This window comes from Schistocerca serialis, chromosome 2 (genome assembly GCF_023864345.2).
Source record: "Schistocerca serialis cubense isolate TAMUIC-IGC-003099 chromosome 2, iqSchSeri2.2, whole genome shotgun sequence".
Lineage (NCBI taxonomy): Eukaryota > Metazoa > Arthropoda > Insecta > Orthoptera > Acrididae > Schistocerca > Schistocerca serialis.
In genome coordinates, this window is record NC_064639.1 from 662,925,830 (window position 1) to 662,942,303 (window position 16,474).

General features: G+C 41.3%; 1 protein-coding gene across 1 annotated transcript in view; it reads right to left on the reverse strand.

The window, feature by feature from the left end:
• The window catches only part of LOC126455660 (uncharacterized), a 30,749-nt gene extending 19,695 nt beyond the window's left edge, over positions 1-11,054 (reverse strand). The window contains exon 1 of the mRNA XM_050091428.1: positions 10,929-11,054. The gene's annotated coding sequence lies outside the window, so the exon portion shown is untranslated. The remainder of the gene's footprint in view (positions 1-10,928) is intronic.
• Between the last annotated feature and the right edge of the window lie 5,420 nt (positions 11,055-16,474).

Below are 16,474 nucleotides of genomic sequence, written 5' to 3' on the forward strand. Positions count from 1 at the left end.
AGCCCTTGTGAGGCGAATTGAAGAGCTACTTGATTGAGAAGTAGCGGCTCTCGTCACGAGCAGAGTACTGAACACATGCCCCTCCATATCCAGTGTCGCCTACTGTCTGAGGATGACACGGCGGTCGGTCGGTACCGTTGGGCCTTCCGAGGCCTGTTCGGTAGGAGTATTTCACTGTAGACAACACTCTTTGCTTTTGCTCAATATTTTAAAAAAATGCTTGAGATATGTTGCACAAAGATTTGTAATAGTTATATCCTCATGGTAAACGAAACGTGTTATTTCTTCTGATATGACATGGCAGCATTATTTCACTTATGGGATGATCGGCATGTTGGACGTCATTCACGTGGATAATCCTCAAGAGGAGTTTGGCGCGTTTGAATTCGTCGCCCGACTCTGGAGGGCGGCGATTCAGATCCCCATCTAATTTGGGTTTTCCTCGATTTCTCTAATGTAATACTGGGAGGGTTCCTTTAAAAAGTACACTGGCGATTTCCTTCCCCAATGTGAAATGAAGGAATATTGCGGTTTAATGTCCCGTCGATGACGGAATTGTCAGTGACGGTGCGCAAGCTGGGTTTTGGGAAGGGTGAGGAAGGGAACTGCCTGTGCTTCGTCTGTAATGATTCTGACGCCGACGGGACTGGGCGCTAAATCTTGACCAAGCAGATTTCACTATTTATCCCTGTACAGTGCGAGGTTGTGCTCTGTGACTAGTGACTTCGACGTTGACTGGACTTTATAACGCCAAATCTTCTTTCGCTTTTAGTGACATAAAAGCTTAGAGACAATGTCTAAATCAGAGAGACTGCATTCATAAGTCAGACAGCTTCTTCCTAAGTTTTGCCACATAGTTTATCGCTATATCATGCACTTTTGCAGTCAGATTATAGGATATTTATAAACAGTGTAAACATCCACTTCCTGTGATATTTCTCGCACTGCTGTTCATACAGATTCGCTAGGTTTTCGAATAACAGCAGGCAACGTTAGCGCATCACTAGGTATGTATGAATTTACGGGGAGAACCTTCTAGCTCTGTAAATAAAATGTTTTCATTTATAAGGGGCGATACAAGAGATTCCGTTAGACGACCACACTAACCCCTTGCCTCCATGTCGGTAATCACATGCCCACATTGGAGTCGCGCTGGGTTGCGTATATGCTACAGGAACGCACTGAAACAGGAACATTTTGGACACCGCTCACATTACGACTCGTAGGCGTTTTCGGTGATCAGGTGTCAAAAACTTTCAAGCCGCGAAACAAGATTCAGCGCAAATATTAAAATCTATACCTTATCTCGTTCTGTAAGTACAAAGTTTCTTTATATCTGATAATGACAATTTTCTAGCTATCTATACGGTTTTGATCATTAAATCCTCATGATGATCGCTGACTCATACCGGAAATTCGTTTCCTATATTAATACGTACGTATCATTTTATTTTAACGATCTACCAACGAGAAAATCTTTACAAAAGAAACTCGAATTGACCAAGAAGAAACAACAAATTAGTTGCGAACTTTCTAAGGAAATTGTCCCGTTATTTCCCCAGATGTGATTTATGGACACTGTGTAAAGCCGACCTCATGATGGCACGAAGGGTATTCGAACCGCAGTCATCCCGAAAGCGAGTTCACCGTCTTATAGTGGAAGCATACACCGAAGGTGCTGGTTATTTCACTCATTCTTCGAAGGATTGTATTCTTAGATGTAACAAATGATGCTCAAGTACGATGCGCTTCTCACGCGTTTTCGAGCAATCGTGGTTCAGTGTTTCATGTGCCTGTTGTAAACCACTAGCCCTCCAGCAGTGATTTTAGGGTGGGATAGACGTCTACTCGGGCTCCGTTCGAAACTCGTCTGTTTCTTTCCCCTAATCTTCCACCAAATACTCGCTACACCAAATGATGTGTCTGGAGAAAGTAATAATAATAATAATCTACATCTACATACACATACACAATCCGCAAGCCAGGGTACTGTGCGTGGCGGATGATACCAGCCACTTCCTTTGCTGTTCATCTTATCTTCGTGGTCCTAACGCGAAGCCGGCCGGAGTGGCCGAGCGGTTCTAGGCGCTATAGTCTGGAGCCGCTCGACCGCTACGGTCGCAGGTTCGAATCCTGCCTCGGGCATAGATGTGTGTGATGTCCTTAGGTTAGTTAGGTTTAAGTAGTTCTAAGTTCTAGGGGACTGATGACCTCAGAAGTCAAGTCCCATAGAGCTCAGAGCCATTTGAACCATTTTTGAACCTAACGCGAAACGTGCATTGGCGGCAGGAGAACGTCGCCTTTCCTCCAGGAATTCTCCTTTGAGTTCACGAGGCCTCTATGTAATACTTGCGTGCTGATCGAACGTCCTGGTAACAAATCTAGCAACACGCCTCTGAACTGCTTCTGTGTCTTCCTTTAATCCGACCCGATGGGGTCCCACAGACTCGAACAGTAGTCAAGAGAGGGTAGCACTATTGTTCTACAGGGTGATCCATTGATCGTGACCGGGCCAAAAATCTCACGAAATAAGCGTCAAACGAAAGAACTATAAATAACGGAACTTTTCTAGCTTGAAGGGGGAAAGCAGATGGCGCTATGGTTCGCCCGCTAGATGGCGCTGCCACAGGTCGAACGGATATCAATTGCGGTTTTTTAAAAAATAGAAACCCCCATTTTTAATTACATATTCGTGTAGTACCTAAAGAAATATGAAAGTTTTAGTTGGACCACTTTTTTCGCTTTGTGATAGATGGCGCTGTAATAGTCACAAACATATGGTTCACAATTTTAGACGAACAGTTGGTAACAGGTAGGGTTTTAAATTAAAATACAGTACGTAGGTACGTCTGAACATTTTATTTTGGTTGTCCCAATGTGATACATATACCTCTGTGAACTTATCATTTCTGAGAACACATGCTGTTACAGCGCGATTACCTGTAAATACCACATTAATGCAATAAATGCTCAAAATAATGTCCGACAACCTCAATGCATTTGGCAATTCGTGTAACGACATTCCTCTCAACAGCGAGTGGTTCGCCTTCCGTAATGTTCGCACATGCATTGACAATGCGTTGACACATGTTGTCAGACGTTGTCGTTTGATCACGATAGCAAATATCCCTCAACTTTCCACAGAGAAAGAAATCCGGGGACGTCAGACCCGGTGAACGCGCGGGCCATGCTATGGTGCTTCGACGACCAATCCACCTGTCATGAAATATATTATTCAATACCGCTTCAAGTGCACGCGAGCTATGTGTCCGACATCCATCATGTTGGGAGTACATCGCCATTCTGTCATGCAGTGAAACATCTTGTAGTAACATCGGTAGAACATTAAATCAACATACATTGCACCATTTACATTGCCATCGATAAAATGGGGGCCAATTATCCTTCCTCCCATAATGCCGCACCATACATTAACCCGCCAAGGTCGCTGATGTTCCACATGTCGCAGTCAGTGTGGATTTTCCGTTGCCCAATAGTGCATATTATGCCGGTTTACGTTACCGCTGTTGGTGAATGACGCTTCGTCGCTAAATAGAACGCGTGCAAAAAATCTGTCATCGTCCCATAATTTCTCTTGTGCTCAATGGCAGAACTGTACACGACGTTCAAAGTCGTCGCCATGCAATTCCTCTTGCATAGAAATATGGTACGGGTGCAATTGATGTTGATGTAGCATTCTCAACACCGACGTTTTTGAGATTCCCGATTCTCGCGAAATTTGTCTGCTACTGATGTGCGGATTAGCCGCGACAGCATCTAAAACACCTACTTGGGCATCATCGTGGTTGCAGGTCGTGGTTGACGTTTCACATGTGGCTGAACACTTCCTCTTTCCTTGAATAACGTAACTATCCGACGAACGGTCCGGTCACTTGGATGATGTCGTCCAAGATACCGAGCAGCATACATAGCACATGCCCGTTGGGCAATTTGATCACAATAGCCATACATCAACACGATATCGACCTTTTCCGCAATTGGTAAACGGTCCATTTTAACACGGATAATGTATAAGCAAATACCGTCCGCACTGACGGAATGTTACGTGACTATTACAGCGCCATCTATCACAAAGCGAAAAAAGTGATCCAACTAAAACATTCATATTTCATTACTTACTACACGAATATGTAATAAAAAAATGGGGTTTCCTATTTTTAAAAACACAGTTGATATCCGTTTGACCTACGGCAGCGCCATCTAGCGGGCCAACCATAGCGCCATCTGGTTTCCCCCTTCAAGCTAGACGTGTTTCGTTCTATCTACATCTACATTTATACTCCGCAAGTCACCCAACGGTGTGTGGCGGAGGGCACTTTACGTGCCACTGTCATTACCTCCCTTTCCTGTTCCAGTCGCGTATGGTTCGCGGGAAGAACGGCTGTCTGAAAGCCTCCGTGCGCGCTCTAATCTCTCTAATTTTACATTCGTGATCTCCTCGGGAGGTATACGTAGGGGGAAGTAATATATTCGATACCTCATCCAGAAACGCACCCTCTCGAAACCTGAACAGCAAGCTACACCGCGATGCAGAGCGCCTCTCTTGCAGAGTCTGCCACTTGAGTTTGTTAAACATCTCCGTTACGCTATCACGGTTACCAAATAACCATGAGACGAAACGCGCCGCTCTTCTTTGGATCTTCTCTATCTCCTCCGTCAACCCGATCTGGTACGGATCCCACACTGATGAGCAATACTCAAGTTTAGGTCGAACGAGTGTTTTGTAGGCCACCTCCTTTGTTGATGGACTACATTTTCTAAGGACTCTCCCAATGAATCTCAACCTGGTACCCGCCTTACCAACAATTAATTTTATATGATCATTCCACTTCAAATCGTTCCGCACGCATACTGCCAGATATTTTACAGAAGTAACTGCTACCAGTGTTTGTTCCGCTATCATATAACCATACAATAAAGGATCCTTCTTTCTATGTATTCGCAATACATTACATTTGTCTATGTTAAGGGTCAGTTGCCACTCCCTGCACCAAGTGCCTATCCGCTGCAGATCTTCCTGCATTTCGCTACAATTTTCTAATGCTGCAACTTCTCTGTATACTACAGCATCATCCGCGAAAAGCCGCATGGGACTTCCGACACTATCTACTAGGTCATTTATATATATTGTGAAAAGCAATGGTCCCACAACACTCCCCTGTGGCACGCCAGAGGTTACTTTAACGTCTGTAGACGTCTCTCCATTGATAACAACATTGTAATTGTTTCGTTTGATGCTTATTTCGTGAGATATTTGGCCCAGTCACTATCAATGAACCACCCTTAAATGCGGTCTCCTTTACAGGTGAGTTACACTTTCCTAAAATTCTCCCAAAAAATGTAAATCGACAATTTGCCTACAATCCTTACATACTTGTTCCATTTCATATCCCTTTCCAACGTTATGCCCATGTTTTTAGTTAACGTGACGGTATCAAGCATCGTACCACTACTGCTGTATTCTAACATAACAGGATTGTTTTCGCTACTCATCTGCATTAACATACATTTTTCTGTATTAATAGCAAGCTGCCACTCAACACGACAACTAAAAATTTTATCTAAGTCACCTTGTATCCTCCTACAGTCACTCTACGACGGCGGGATTCCGTACACCACAGCGTCACCAGCAGTGAGCCGTAGACAGCTGGCCACGCTGCCCGTCAGAGCATTTATGTATACAGAGAACAAGGCTGTTGCTAGCACGCTTCCCTGGGGCACTCCTCACTACTCTCTTATCTCTGACGAAAACTCGCCCTTGGGGACAACGTGGTTAACAAGTCTCCAGGCCGCTCAGGTATCTCGGAACCTAACCCATACGCTACGATCTTCATTAACAGTCTGCAGTGGGACATCGCGTCACATGCTATCCGAAAATCTAGGAATATGGAATATGCCCCTTGTCCTACATCCATGTTTCGCTGGATACCGTGCGGAAAAAAGGCCAAGCTGAGATTCGCAGAGCGATACTTTCGAAATTCGTGGTGAATTGTGGAAAGATGCTTTTCTATCTCAGGAGAAATTTAGTACTTCCGAGCTCAGACAATATTTAAGAGTTCTGCGGCAAACTGATGTGCAAATGTTTTAAATGGCTCTGAGCACTACAGCACTTAACATCTGAGGTCAACAGTCCCCTAGAACTTAGAACTACTTAAACCTAACTAACCTAAGGACATCACACACATCCATGCCCGAGGCAGGATTCGAACCTGCGACCGTAGCGGTCCCGCGGTTCCAGACTGAAACGCCTAGTACCGCTCGGCCACACCGGCCGGCAAACTGATGTGTGGGATACTGATCTGTAATTATGTGGGACCCTTCTTATACACGGGAGTCACCTGCTCTTTTTTTCTAATCGCTTGGGACTTTGCGCTGGGCGAGAGACAATAATAATTGTGCACATTCGTGACGTGTCACGCTCAAACTATAATACGGCATCGTGATGAAATCATCATTTAATTAACGGAACAGTGAATAACACGTTTTAACCGCTATAACAATTTTTGATAGAATTCTATGGCACTTTTTACCAAGCAATAACTTGTCGTCTGTGGCACGTTTCACAGCTTACACGTAACGTAGCTAGCTGTGCTGCACAAAGCGCCCTGTTTTATCCGTATTAAAATGCACATAAAACGTGTCTTCTTTCAGATTTAACACCGAAGAACAGGGCATTCTCCATCACAGGCATTAGCCAGGGTGCTTTGTTAAGCCTAAGGTGTTTGCGTGGAGTGTAGCCTTGTGCGGAAGTGATACGTGAGCGATAAGGAGCTGAGACAAGAAGTAAACATAAGTTACGTAAATTTGATGCTACAGAAGAGGGCTCAAGGTTTGATGGATTTGCTTGTTCCAGTATACTGTGAATTCAAAACTTGTTTTACGTCCTGTCCTCTGTTAAGCCCCCGTAACTTCGTACCAGGGTATGACTTAAACTAATATATGCTCTCAATTGTCTAAATGAACTGTCGTATAACATTTAAAGTGCTTGTATGGCTCTATGGGCACATTCCGAAAGCCAATACACAAAAAAATAGATCGGTAGGTAGAGTGCAGAACAAATTGGAGAAAAAAGAAATTTGTGGAACGGGTAAAATGAGTGATCGGTTGAGGGGGCACATCATGAGGCGCTAAGGAACCGTCAATTTGGTAATGGACGCAGATGTGGGGAGTGAAAGTTGTAGCAGAATATCATGACGCCTGCGGTAAGCAGATTCGAATGAATGTATAAGGTATAGTCAAAAAAAAAAACGGTACAGATGGAAGAAACGAAGTAAACTATTTATTATTTCAAAAGTAATCGTCATAACTATTATTACATTCATACCACCGTGAGATAAGACAGTCAATACATTCACGGAAAAATGTTTGCAGCTGCTTACTGAACCATGATTGTACACAGGCATGCACCTCTTCTTCCGAAGTAAATCAGTAGGCACCAACGTCTCTCTTCAGGGCTGCGTAATATACAGATCGCATGGAAATATGACCATTGGCAGTTATGTCGATTTAATTTGGATCAGCGGCAAGAGACAGAGCTAGCTCATCCGACGAGAATTTGTGTGCATCGGTGTTAAATCCTAGTGCTGTCATCCAGATTTATGTTCCCTGGGTCTGTAAGTCCTTTAGCGCTATGGCTATGTCCTAACCGTTTTACTCGTCTCACTGTCTCTATTACCATGAACTCTAAAAGAATACTAAATTCCTGTTTTCATACATGGTTATGCAAATATTTCTATGACACTATGTACCAAGCAATAACTTATCATCTGTAACATGTTTCCATAGTTTACACCGTCCGCTGCATAGTATCCTGTTTTATCCGTCGTATCTTTCCTAAACACACAGTGAGTCAATAACCTGCACATAAAACGTATTGTCTTCGAAAGAAACTGTCCTGAAACGACACGCCGCATTTTAAATTCTTAACCTGAAATACTCGTATATCCAATCCATCTGTATCGGAAATTAATTTATATATGTTTGTTGCTGTTGTGGTCAGAAGTCCTGAAGAAAGAGGCCGTCGATTGGCTTCGGACGAAGAGGTGCACATCTGAGTACAATCTCGGTTCCGTAGGCAACCGCGAATAGCTTACCGACTTACTTCCATCTACGTCGTTTTCATTTGACTGCCCGTCGTAGCTAGCAAGAGTTACGTATAGATGAATAGAGTGGCTTGTTGATTTTCAACAAATTAGTCTTTGGACCAGACCACAGTCGAAACAAACAGGTATAAATGAATTTCAGAAACAGTTCGAAAGACGAGTCCAGATAGGATGTATATATTTCCAGGTTGAGAATTTAGAATGCGGCGTTGGATATATTTTTACGTCAATTTCTTTGGAAGACAACGCGTTTCATCTGCAGTCTATCGGCTCATCGTATGTTTAGAAAAGATACGACGGGTAAAACAGGATACTTTGTAGTGGACAGCTAACTACGTTACGCATAAACTATGAAAACGTATCACAGACGACAAGTTATTGCTTGACACAAAGTGCCACAGAAATGTTTGTGTAATCATTAATGACAATGGGGATTTTGTATTCCTTTTGATTTCACGGTAATTAGTGAGACGAGCAAAACGGTTAAGACGCAGCCATAGTCCCAAAAGGACTTACAGACCTCGAGAACGTAAATCAGGATGACAGCGCCAATATTTAACTCCGGTACTCGCGAATTCTCGTTGAATGAATTAGCTTTATCTCCTGCTACTGGTGTGAATTGACACATCTTCCAATGATCATATTCTTAGTGTATTGTGTTCAGCTCGTAACATGCCTAGAATCATAGGCCTGCTACACAAACAGTTTTCGGGAAGAAGATCCGTCCTAGTTTTTTCAGGGAAAATTAGCTGTAAGCATTAATTGAATGGTGAACCTGATAGCCAAGAACTTCTGAAACTGTAGAAAACGAAGTCAGTTTTAATATACCAAAATGGAAATTCTCCTAAATGTTGTTGAACAAACCTCTCAAATACTTTTTATGTTGCGCCCACTTGCTAATACCATCACGAACCATGCCTGGCGTTAATGATTTTAGAAACTCGGAAGAAAAGGACAGACATTTTTCAGAGTAATTGACATTCTTAGTCTGTTATGAGTCTGCTTTTGGTTTGCTGTAATATATGCTCAAAAAGTGACTGAAAGATTAATGAATATGATTCCCCACTTTACTGCAGTATCTAAGACAGTGCTGATAATCACGCAACCCCAAAACGCTCAAGCGGCGTCAATTCCGGCACCCGTCTCCTAGCTGGCAATAAGAAATTTTAAATTAAGCTGACCACAAAGAAAAGTGGCGAAAACGGATACAAAATTTGCTTTTTAATTAAATTTTAAATAAAATATTATTTATAATCTAATGCTTTTTACTGTTACATTTACAAAAAAATTACTTGTATTTTGAAATTGTGAGAAAAGATTTTTATTTTCTCCTTACAAATGTAAAAGCCATTTTTAAGCACATCTATTACTTTAGAATTTTTGTTTCTGTTCATAAGCGGTTACATTTTCTTAGTCAGCGCAACAGGCCAAACAACTTGCTAAATAAAAAATTTTAATGTATAATTTTTTAGAAAAATCATGATTTTGTGCAACAGCTGAATGTCATGTTATTAAAACTACAACTTTTGGTCAAATAGATCGTCGAGTTTACAAACTGGCCATATTAGGAGAAATGCATCCAGTCATTATCATTAACATAATTTTTTTTCTTTTTTTTCATACCTGACGATTGTCTGTCGTTTACAGAAACGTAGTTTTAATATAATGACTCACAGCTAATGTGCCAAATCATGATTTTTGAAAAAATTTTGTACCTGTAAAACAATGTGCAAATAACTTAAACAGCTGCTGTGTCTCTACCATGTTACAGCGAATAAGAATAAGAAATGTACAGGTTTCACCTCATTACAAAAATGATCATTTTTGTAACATCATCTGATTTAAAATTTAGTATTAGCCTACCCCTAGTTCTCAGCAGATTTACCGCAAAGCCGGCCCCTGTGGATGAGCGGTTCTAGGCGCTTCAGTCCGGAACCGCGCTGCTGCTACGGTCGCAGATTCGTATCCTGCCTCGGGCATGGATGTGTGTGATGTCCCCAGGTTAGTTAGGTTTAAGTAGTTCTAAGTCTAGGGGACTGATGACCTCAGATATTAAGTCCCATAGTCTTAGAGCCATTTGAACCATTTACCGCAAAGTGAGGTTCACAATACCCATCGCCCCTAAAGATTTGCCTGAAGTGCATGTCACCCGAAAGTACCTGGACGCGTCTTTTTCCAGATAGAAGACTGGTTCTGCGAACTACACATGCCAAACATTACAAAAACGTGTGAGAAATACAAGTGCATAGTGGTAAGATCAAACAAATAAGATGATTAGTATTCAACTACATACAAATAAACAGTTTGTTGTAGCATCTGAAAACATAATTACGTACATAAGACAGAAATTATCCTTTATATCGTTACAATTTTTCAGTATCAGTATGTTGTTGATAACATGTAAATTGCCAGCGGTGGAAGTTACCTACTGAAATTTACTGCTGTTATAGTGAGTTAAATGCCAGTAATAGAACGCAGAGCCAAAATGGATCCAGTGGAAGTGCCTCTCAGAACCATACTTCCATCATAATAAATCCAATTTTTCACCACGTCCAGTCTTTGACAACATTAACTTTGTCCCTTAGTTTCTAAGTTATTTGTACTTAACAGTTTTCTTTGGTAGTAGATAATATCAATTAATTTTAAACTGTACTATTAACGTGTCCGGAAGTTATTTCTCGAATTGAGTAACAAATTTATGAACTCGTTAGCAAAATATTGTGTCTGAATGCTTTCTGCAAAAAATGCGATGAAATACATATCTCTCAAAACAAGTGCGTGCGTATTTGCTGTGCTGCGGCCTACCTCACAGTACAGCTGCAGAAGCACGCCGCTCTGATCAGAGTTCTTCTCGAGCTTCCAGTTAGGGTGTTTGGATGGGTGCCAAAGACACGTGCTACTCTGCCCAGCTGCCTGTCACCAAGTAACGCTTTCCTGCCGCTCACGCGGCCTCTCTTCGTGGTGATACCCCACAGCGCTACAAGAGGCGCTGCTGTCGGAGTGCTGCCATCTGCAGCTCAGAAAAGGAACTTCTTTGAAAGCGGTAGTGGAATTTGTGTGGCGGGTTGTATGCATTCTTTCCGCCAGCGTCCCTCAATAACAGGTTGTTAACAATAAACCCCTGATTCTTTAAAGAATCAAACACCAGCGTATCAAACAGCTTCGAATATCTCATTATTTGCAGATGAGTTAATGTGCTAAATATTTGACGTTCAGCTTCTAAGTAAGAAAAATTTCTGAAAAGTTTTAAAATTATGTTTTAAAGTTCGTTGTAAGCCATAAGTGCTCTCATTATGCTGGCACGGTAGCTCAGCTTGTTCGGTCAGAGGGTTAGATGCCCTCTGTAATAAAAAAACTGAGTTAATCGATAAACAACGAACTTACAAGGTTGTCTTACGACGTCCGCTCCGAGCAGATACGACGATCAAATGCGAACAAAATGAAATTAAAAAAAAAAAAAATGAAACACAGGATGAATAATGTCAACGCAATTTGCGCTCCATGTTAAGCAAAACCTAGTTTTTCAGGTATCTCCACGTTACGACGTCATATGTACTGAAGTATGTGCAGGCCCGAATCTAGAGGGTGGGGGGCGAGCGCAAACCGGGGTATCTGCTCCTGGCGGCAAGGCAATTTAGGGGGCGCCAAATTCATGTTCTTCAAAAACAAAACTTTGTTTTAGAAAGCGCCTAGCATGCAGCGCGTGTTGGTCTATCGGTTATTCTTATGATTTTGAAACGCACCCCAGTTTGTTTTTGAACATTTTTAACATAATCTAAGTTGATTTCTGAACAAACCATAGGTTGATTTTTGAATGCGTGCATAATGTACGTGATGTCTCTGCCATGGGAATCCCCGTCGCATCTGGAAATAAAATTCCTTGCACCCGACAAACGGGAAAGGGGCTACACGAGCTGAGTCGAATAAATACCAATCGCTGTTTGTTTATGTGATTGATGGGGTGTGCGAATGATAAACATTGTTATAATTATTAACGAAATCCATAGATTCAGACTACCAGAGTGGAAATAAACGACTAACAAGAATAAAAGCTAAGGAAAATCTTCTCGGTGTGTCTAAGAAAATGAAATTTTGACAGAAAATTTTTGCCATAAGGCAACACTACTAAGGACCTGTTGTACAGTCCCAGATTAGGAGCCGCTTAATTTTATTCTCGGAATGGCGTAGAAAACGAGTTGTACGAACACGTAACAGCCCTTAGCGGGAGAATAAACGCTGGATAACTGAACCAGTGATTTTGGTAGGGTTAGTGAATTGAACTAGAGCTTTGACATGGCAGGAACAGTTACAGAATTGATGATGACAAGGTTGTTTGTTTGGTGAAGAAATGGGGACATGACACAAATTATATGGAAGACTCTGATGATTCCAAATGTATATAAAAATTTCGTACTTTTGCTTTTCCACCTCCTGCTAGAGAAACTGGAGTGTATGAATGAAATACTAAGCTATTTACTAACATAAAGCTCTTTGCTTGTAGTAGGCCTAGTAGGCATTTGATATTGGTTCTTCATGAATTATATTCTGTCGTGTTATTTATGTAAATGAGGTACATAAAAATGACCATTTGTGCCAAACATTCTTGCTTTTTTCGCGTGTGTTACAACTGCTGCAATATTAGAAAGACCTATTTCGTTTTATCTAGCAGACAGTGACAAAATAGACGTAATCAAATCGAGAAACCACACCAGTCTTGGTTACTATTCGTAATAACAGCTTTTTCAGTATTAGACAAGGACATTTTGGTTTTTCGTGTAGCAAAACGTTTTACGAACTTTGATGAGGCAATAGAGTCCTTCGCTAAGTAAAGCTATAGCAAGATTAAAGAGGAAAAAATGTTGGGACCTAAGGACTGAAGAAATGTGTACTGTCTTATTTGTCTCTTGCCTGTAGACCCCGGGCTGAGAATGTGTCGTAGAATGATATCATTTTGCAGGTTCATTCAGTAGTATAATTGTATGGATTTTGTCTGCAAAGCGTGTTTCGAATAGAGTTAGCAGTAAAGAAGTAATAAATTAAAACGTCATGCTGACAGTGAAGCCCATTTTAATAAAGCTAGTTTTTTCACGCAACTCAATGCTTCTGGCATCGTGTCCCCTGGACTATGTGTCGTACAATGATATAATTTTGCGGGTACATTCCGTGGTATATGTGGATACCGCCTGCAAAATAAGTTGCGAATGTAGTTCGCAGTAAAAAAAGTATTAAATTAACGCTTCCTGCCTGATGCTGAAGTTTTACTGCAAGGAGAGCGAAAATATAATAAGCTATAACTTTTTTCCTCTCATTATTTTGTGGCAGTCGTGAGCGAGAAAAACTTTGAAATTATATTTAAAATCTGTTGGAATTTGCTAAGTGAACGAACGTGGTCTGGATAATTCGTGTAGTGAGCTACATTGCTCCTAGACACATAAACAGTTTTTAATTCTCGTCTTACTGTGTTAAACCTTTAACATAACTTTATTACTGTTAATGAGTAGATTATGATGGAACTTTAAATCTTTAAAGTCAGTCAATAATATGCAAAAATCAAAGCGATCAACGACAGCAAATATTTGTATTATTCAGTGACCAGTCTCAGTCGCTACGATCATCTTCAGATTCATCTGTACACCAATGTCTCCATTAATGAATTTCATAAATGGTGATACAGGTACCAATCTAAAGACGAACATAACGACTGAAACCTGTCATTGTATAAAACAAATATTTGCGATAGTAAACTGTTTTGGTCTGTACATGTGTCAAACTCTGGATTGCTGTTATCTTCAATGTGACCAAGTACTCCTCATTGGCCAATAATTATACGAAATACTAACGAACACGGCAATGCTTCACAATTGCTAAATATAGAGGGTGATCCTTGTCAACATTCAAAAAATCCTGAAGCGACGTACATGACGCTGAGACAAGTAATTTAATATAGAAGGATATGAGGCCGCAAATGTAGGGAAAGATACTAAAAGGGAATGACAATGCTGAACATGTGACGTCACCAGATGATGAGCCTCGATGCACGTGCAGCGGGTGAGCCTATCGTTCTGAAGCATCTGGTTATCTCTAAGTCGGTGTGGCTCCGGGACTATGTGAGCGACTTTTAGTACTTGGGACTTAAGGTTCGAGTCTTGAGTTGGGCAGGAAGTATTTTTTTGCTTTTAGTTAGACAGCTATATGTTTACGTTGACGTAAGATTTGTTATTTTATTTATCGGTCTTGTGGCCTCCGCTGGTTTATCGCAGAGTACAGTACAGCAAAAACCTGCCGTAGTACGTGACAAGGAAATTAGTATAAGCTTCCGAATAACGTCATTACTGGTAATTGACATACGGGGTCTGCACTAGATAAAATCTGTAACTAAACAGAAGGGAAAAAAGGAAAAGAATAGGAAGTAATAACATTTTTTGGTTGGTTACAGCGATGACGGTAAATTTGTAAGTTCTATGTTTCAAAAAAAAAATTTACAAAAAGAGTTCGAAATTTGCACAGGCTGTGTGATTGTAAATATTGCATCGCTGTGTGCGATGTGTAGCGGTGTCCCCTACCGGCGAGGGCAGAAGTGAAAAATCTAACCATTGCTCCAGCGGTGAGGCATGTCATTGGGTGACGAACATGTTCAATATTTGTCGTCCACTCCTGGGCTATTTCTCGACATTTGCGGTCTCATTTGTTTTATTTTAAATTACTTGTCTCAATGTCATCTACGTCGCTTCGGATTTTTTTAAACCTTAATAAGAATCCCCTATATACTGGAGTTGGATACACATCCTAATCTCCTGCTGCCCCACTCTTTGTCCATCTTCTTCTCCCTTCTCTTTCTCGGTCTTCGTCCCCTCTCCTTCTCTCTCTTCATCACCTCCTTCCCTCTCTCTCTCTTTCCATCTCCTCCCTCTCCCATCTCCCCGTCTATTTCCTCTTCCCTTCGCTCTCCCGCCTTAAGGCTTGTTTACTATTATTGGAAACCAAACTTGAATGGAAACTGGAGTAGCTTAAAATGAATGGACAAATCGGTTTGGATTAATGGTATACGGGGTATGAGAGAGACGTTTCCAGCTGCTGGACGTGTGAAGATAGTAGCTTCAATAACAGTAATTGGCGCAGTCATAATCTGCGAACGGCTACGATTACCAAGTTTCAGACAATTCATGTTCCGTATTCTAACCATAAGCCGATATGCCATTAAAATAGATTACATATTTTCTTCAACGCACTGTTGTGTCTACAATTTTTCTATAAAAGTACATATAAGATGAACGAATATGTGTGGGAGAAACAATGTCTCTGATGGTTTAAATGCCCTGCTAATGTAGTTAAGACTGACTACGAGAAAGAAAACTAACATTTTCCACAGCACAGCATTTTATTTCTCGCCGTTGATTTTAACAAAAAACCTGTACACTGTGTATGAACCGGGTTATCCATTAGTAATGTGACTGCTGATCGACGATATCACAGCCGGCCGAAGTGGCCGTGCGGTTAAAGGCGCTGCAGTCTGGAACCGCAAGACCGCTACGGTCGCAGGTTCGAATCCTGCCTCGGGCATGGATGTTTGTGATGTCCTTAGGTTAGTTAGGTTTAACTAGTTCTAAGTTCTAGGGGACTAATGACCTCAGCAGTTGAGTCCCATAGTGCTCAGAGCCATTTGAACCATTTGACGATATCACAGCGAAACCAGAAAAATATTGGCTTTGTATACTTTACAGGTCGCTGTAAAGGATAAAATGATGGTTGATTCATAAACTACGAATAGTAAATATTGGTTAAATTAATCAGTTAGCTACAACATAATATTGCATAAAGGTGAGCAAACGGGTAGCTATAAGTTTGTTAAGCGTGCGTAATCGAGTACTTCTTACAAAGGATGTTTGGATAAATTCGAGCAAGGTTTCCAACCGTTCATGTTATTCGAGGCTTGATCGATTTTCACTTATGCAATGTCCATATGCCTGAACGAGTGTACCGACAATTTGCTGGTTTGCACCAACAAACGATAGTTGTGAGCTGATTTCGTACTCCCTGTTTGATAAGCGATGTGAAGAAATTCAGTTGCAAATTGCTGGAAAAAATTTATTCTAGTACGTGTAAATCTGTTTCGTTTCAGGAACACAGGAGCAGCGTGAACTCATCCTGGTGTCTTTCGAACCATGCACCTCCACTGCCAACTGTGTGACACTTTGCGTCGTTTTGCTGATAAACGTCATGAAATATATGTGCCGTTTACGGAGGTAATGTCACTGATGTAACCATTCAAATAAAGTGGTTCCATGTGCCTTCGGTGACGACCTTCAGAAATCTTTCATCCATAATTACCCACTTCCGGTACCCCAAACAGT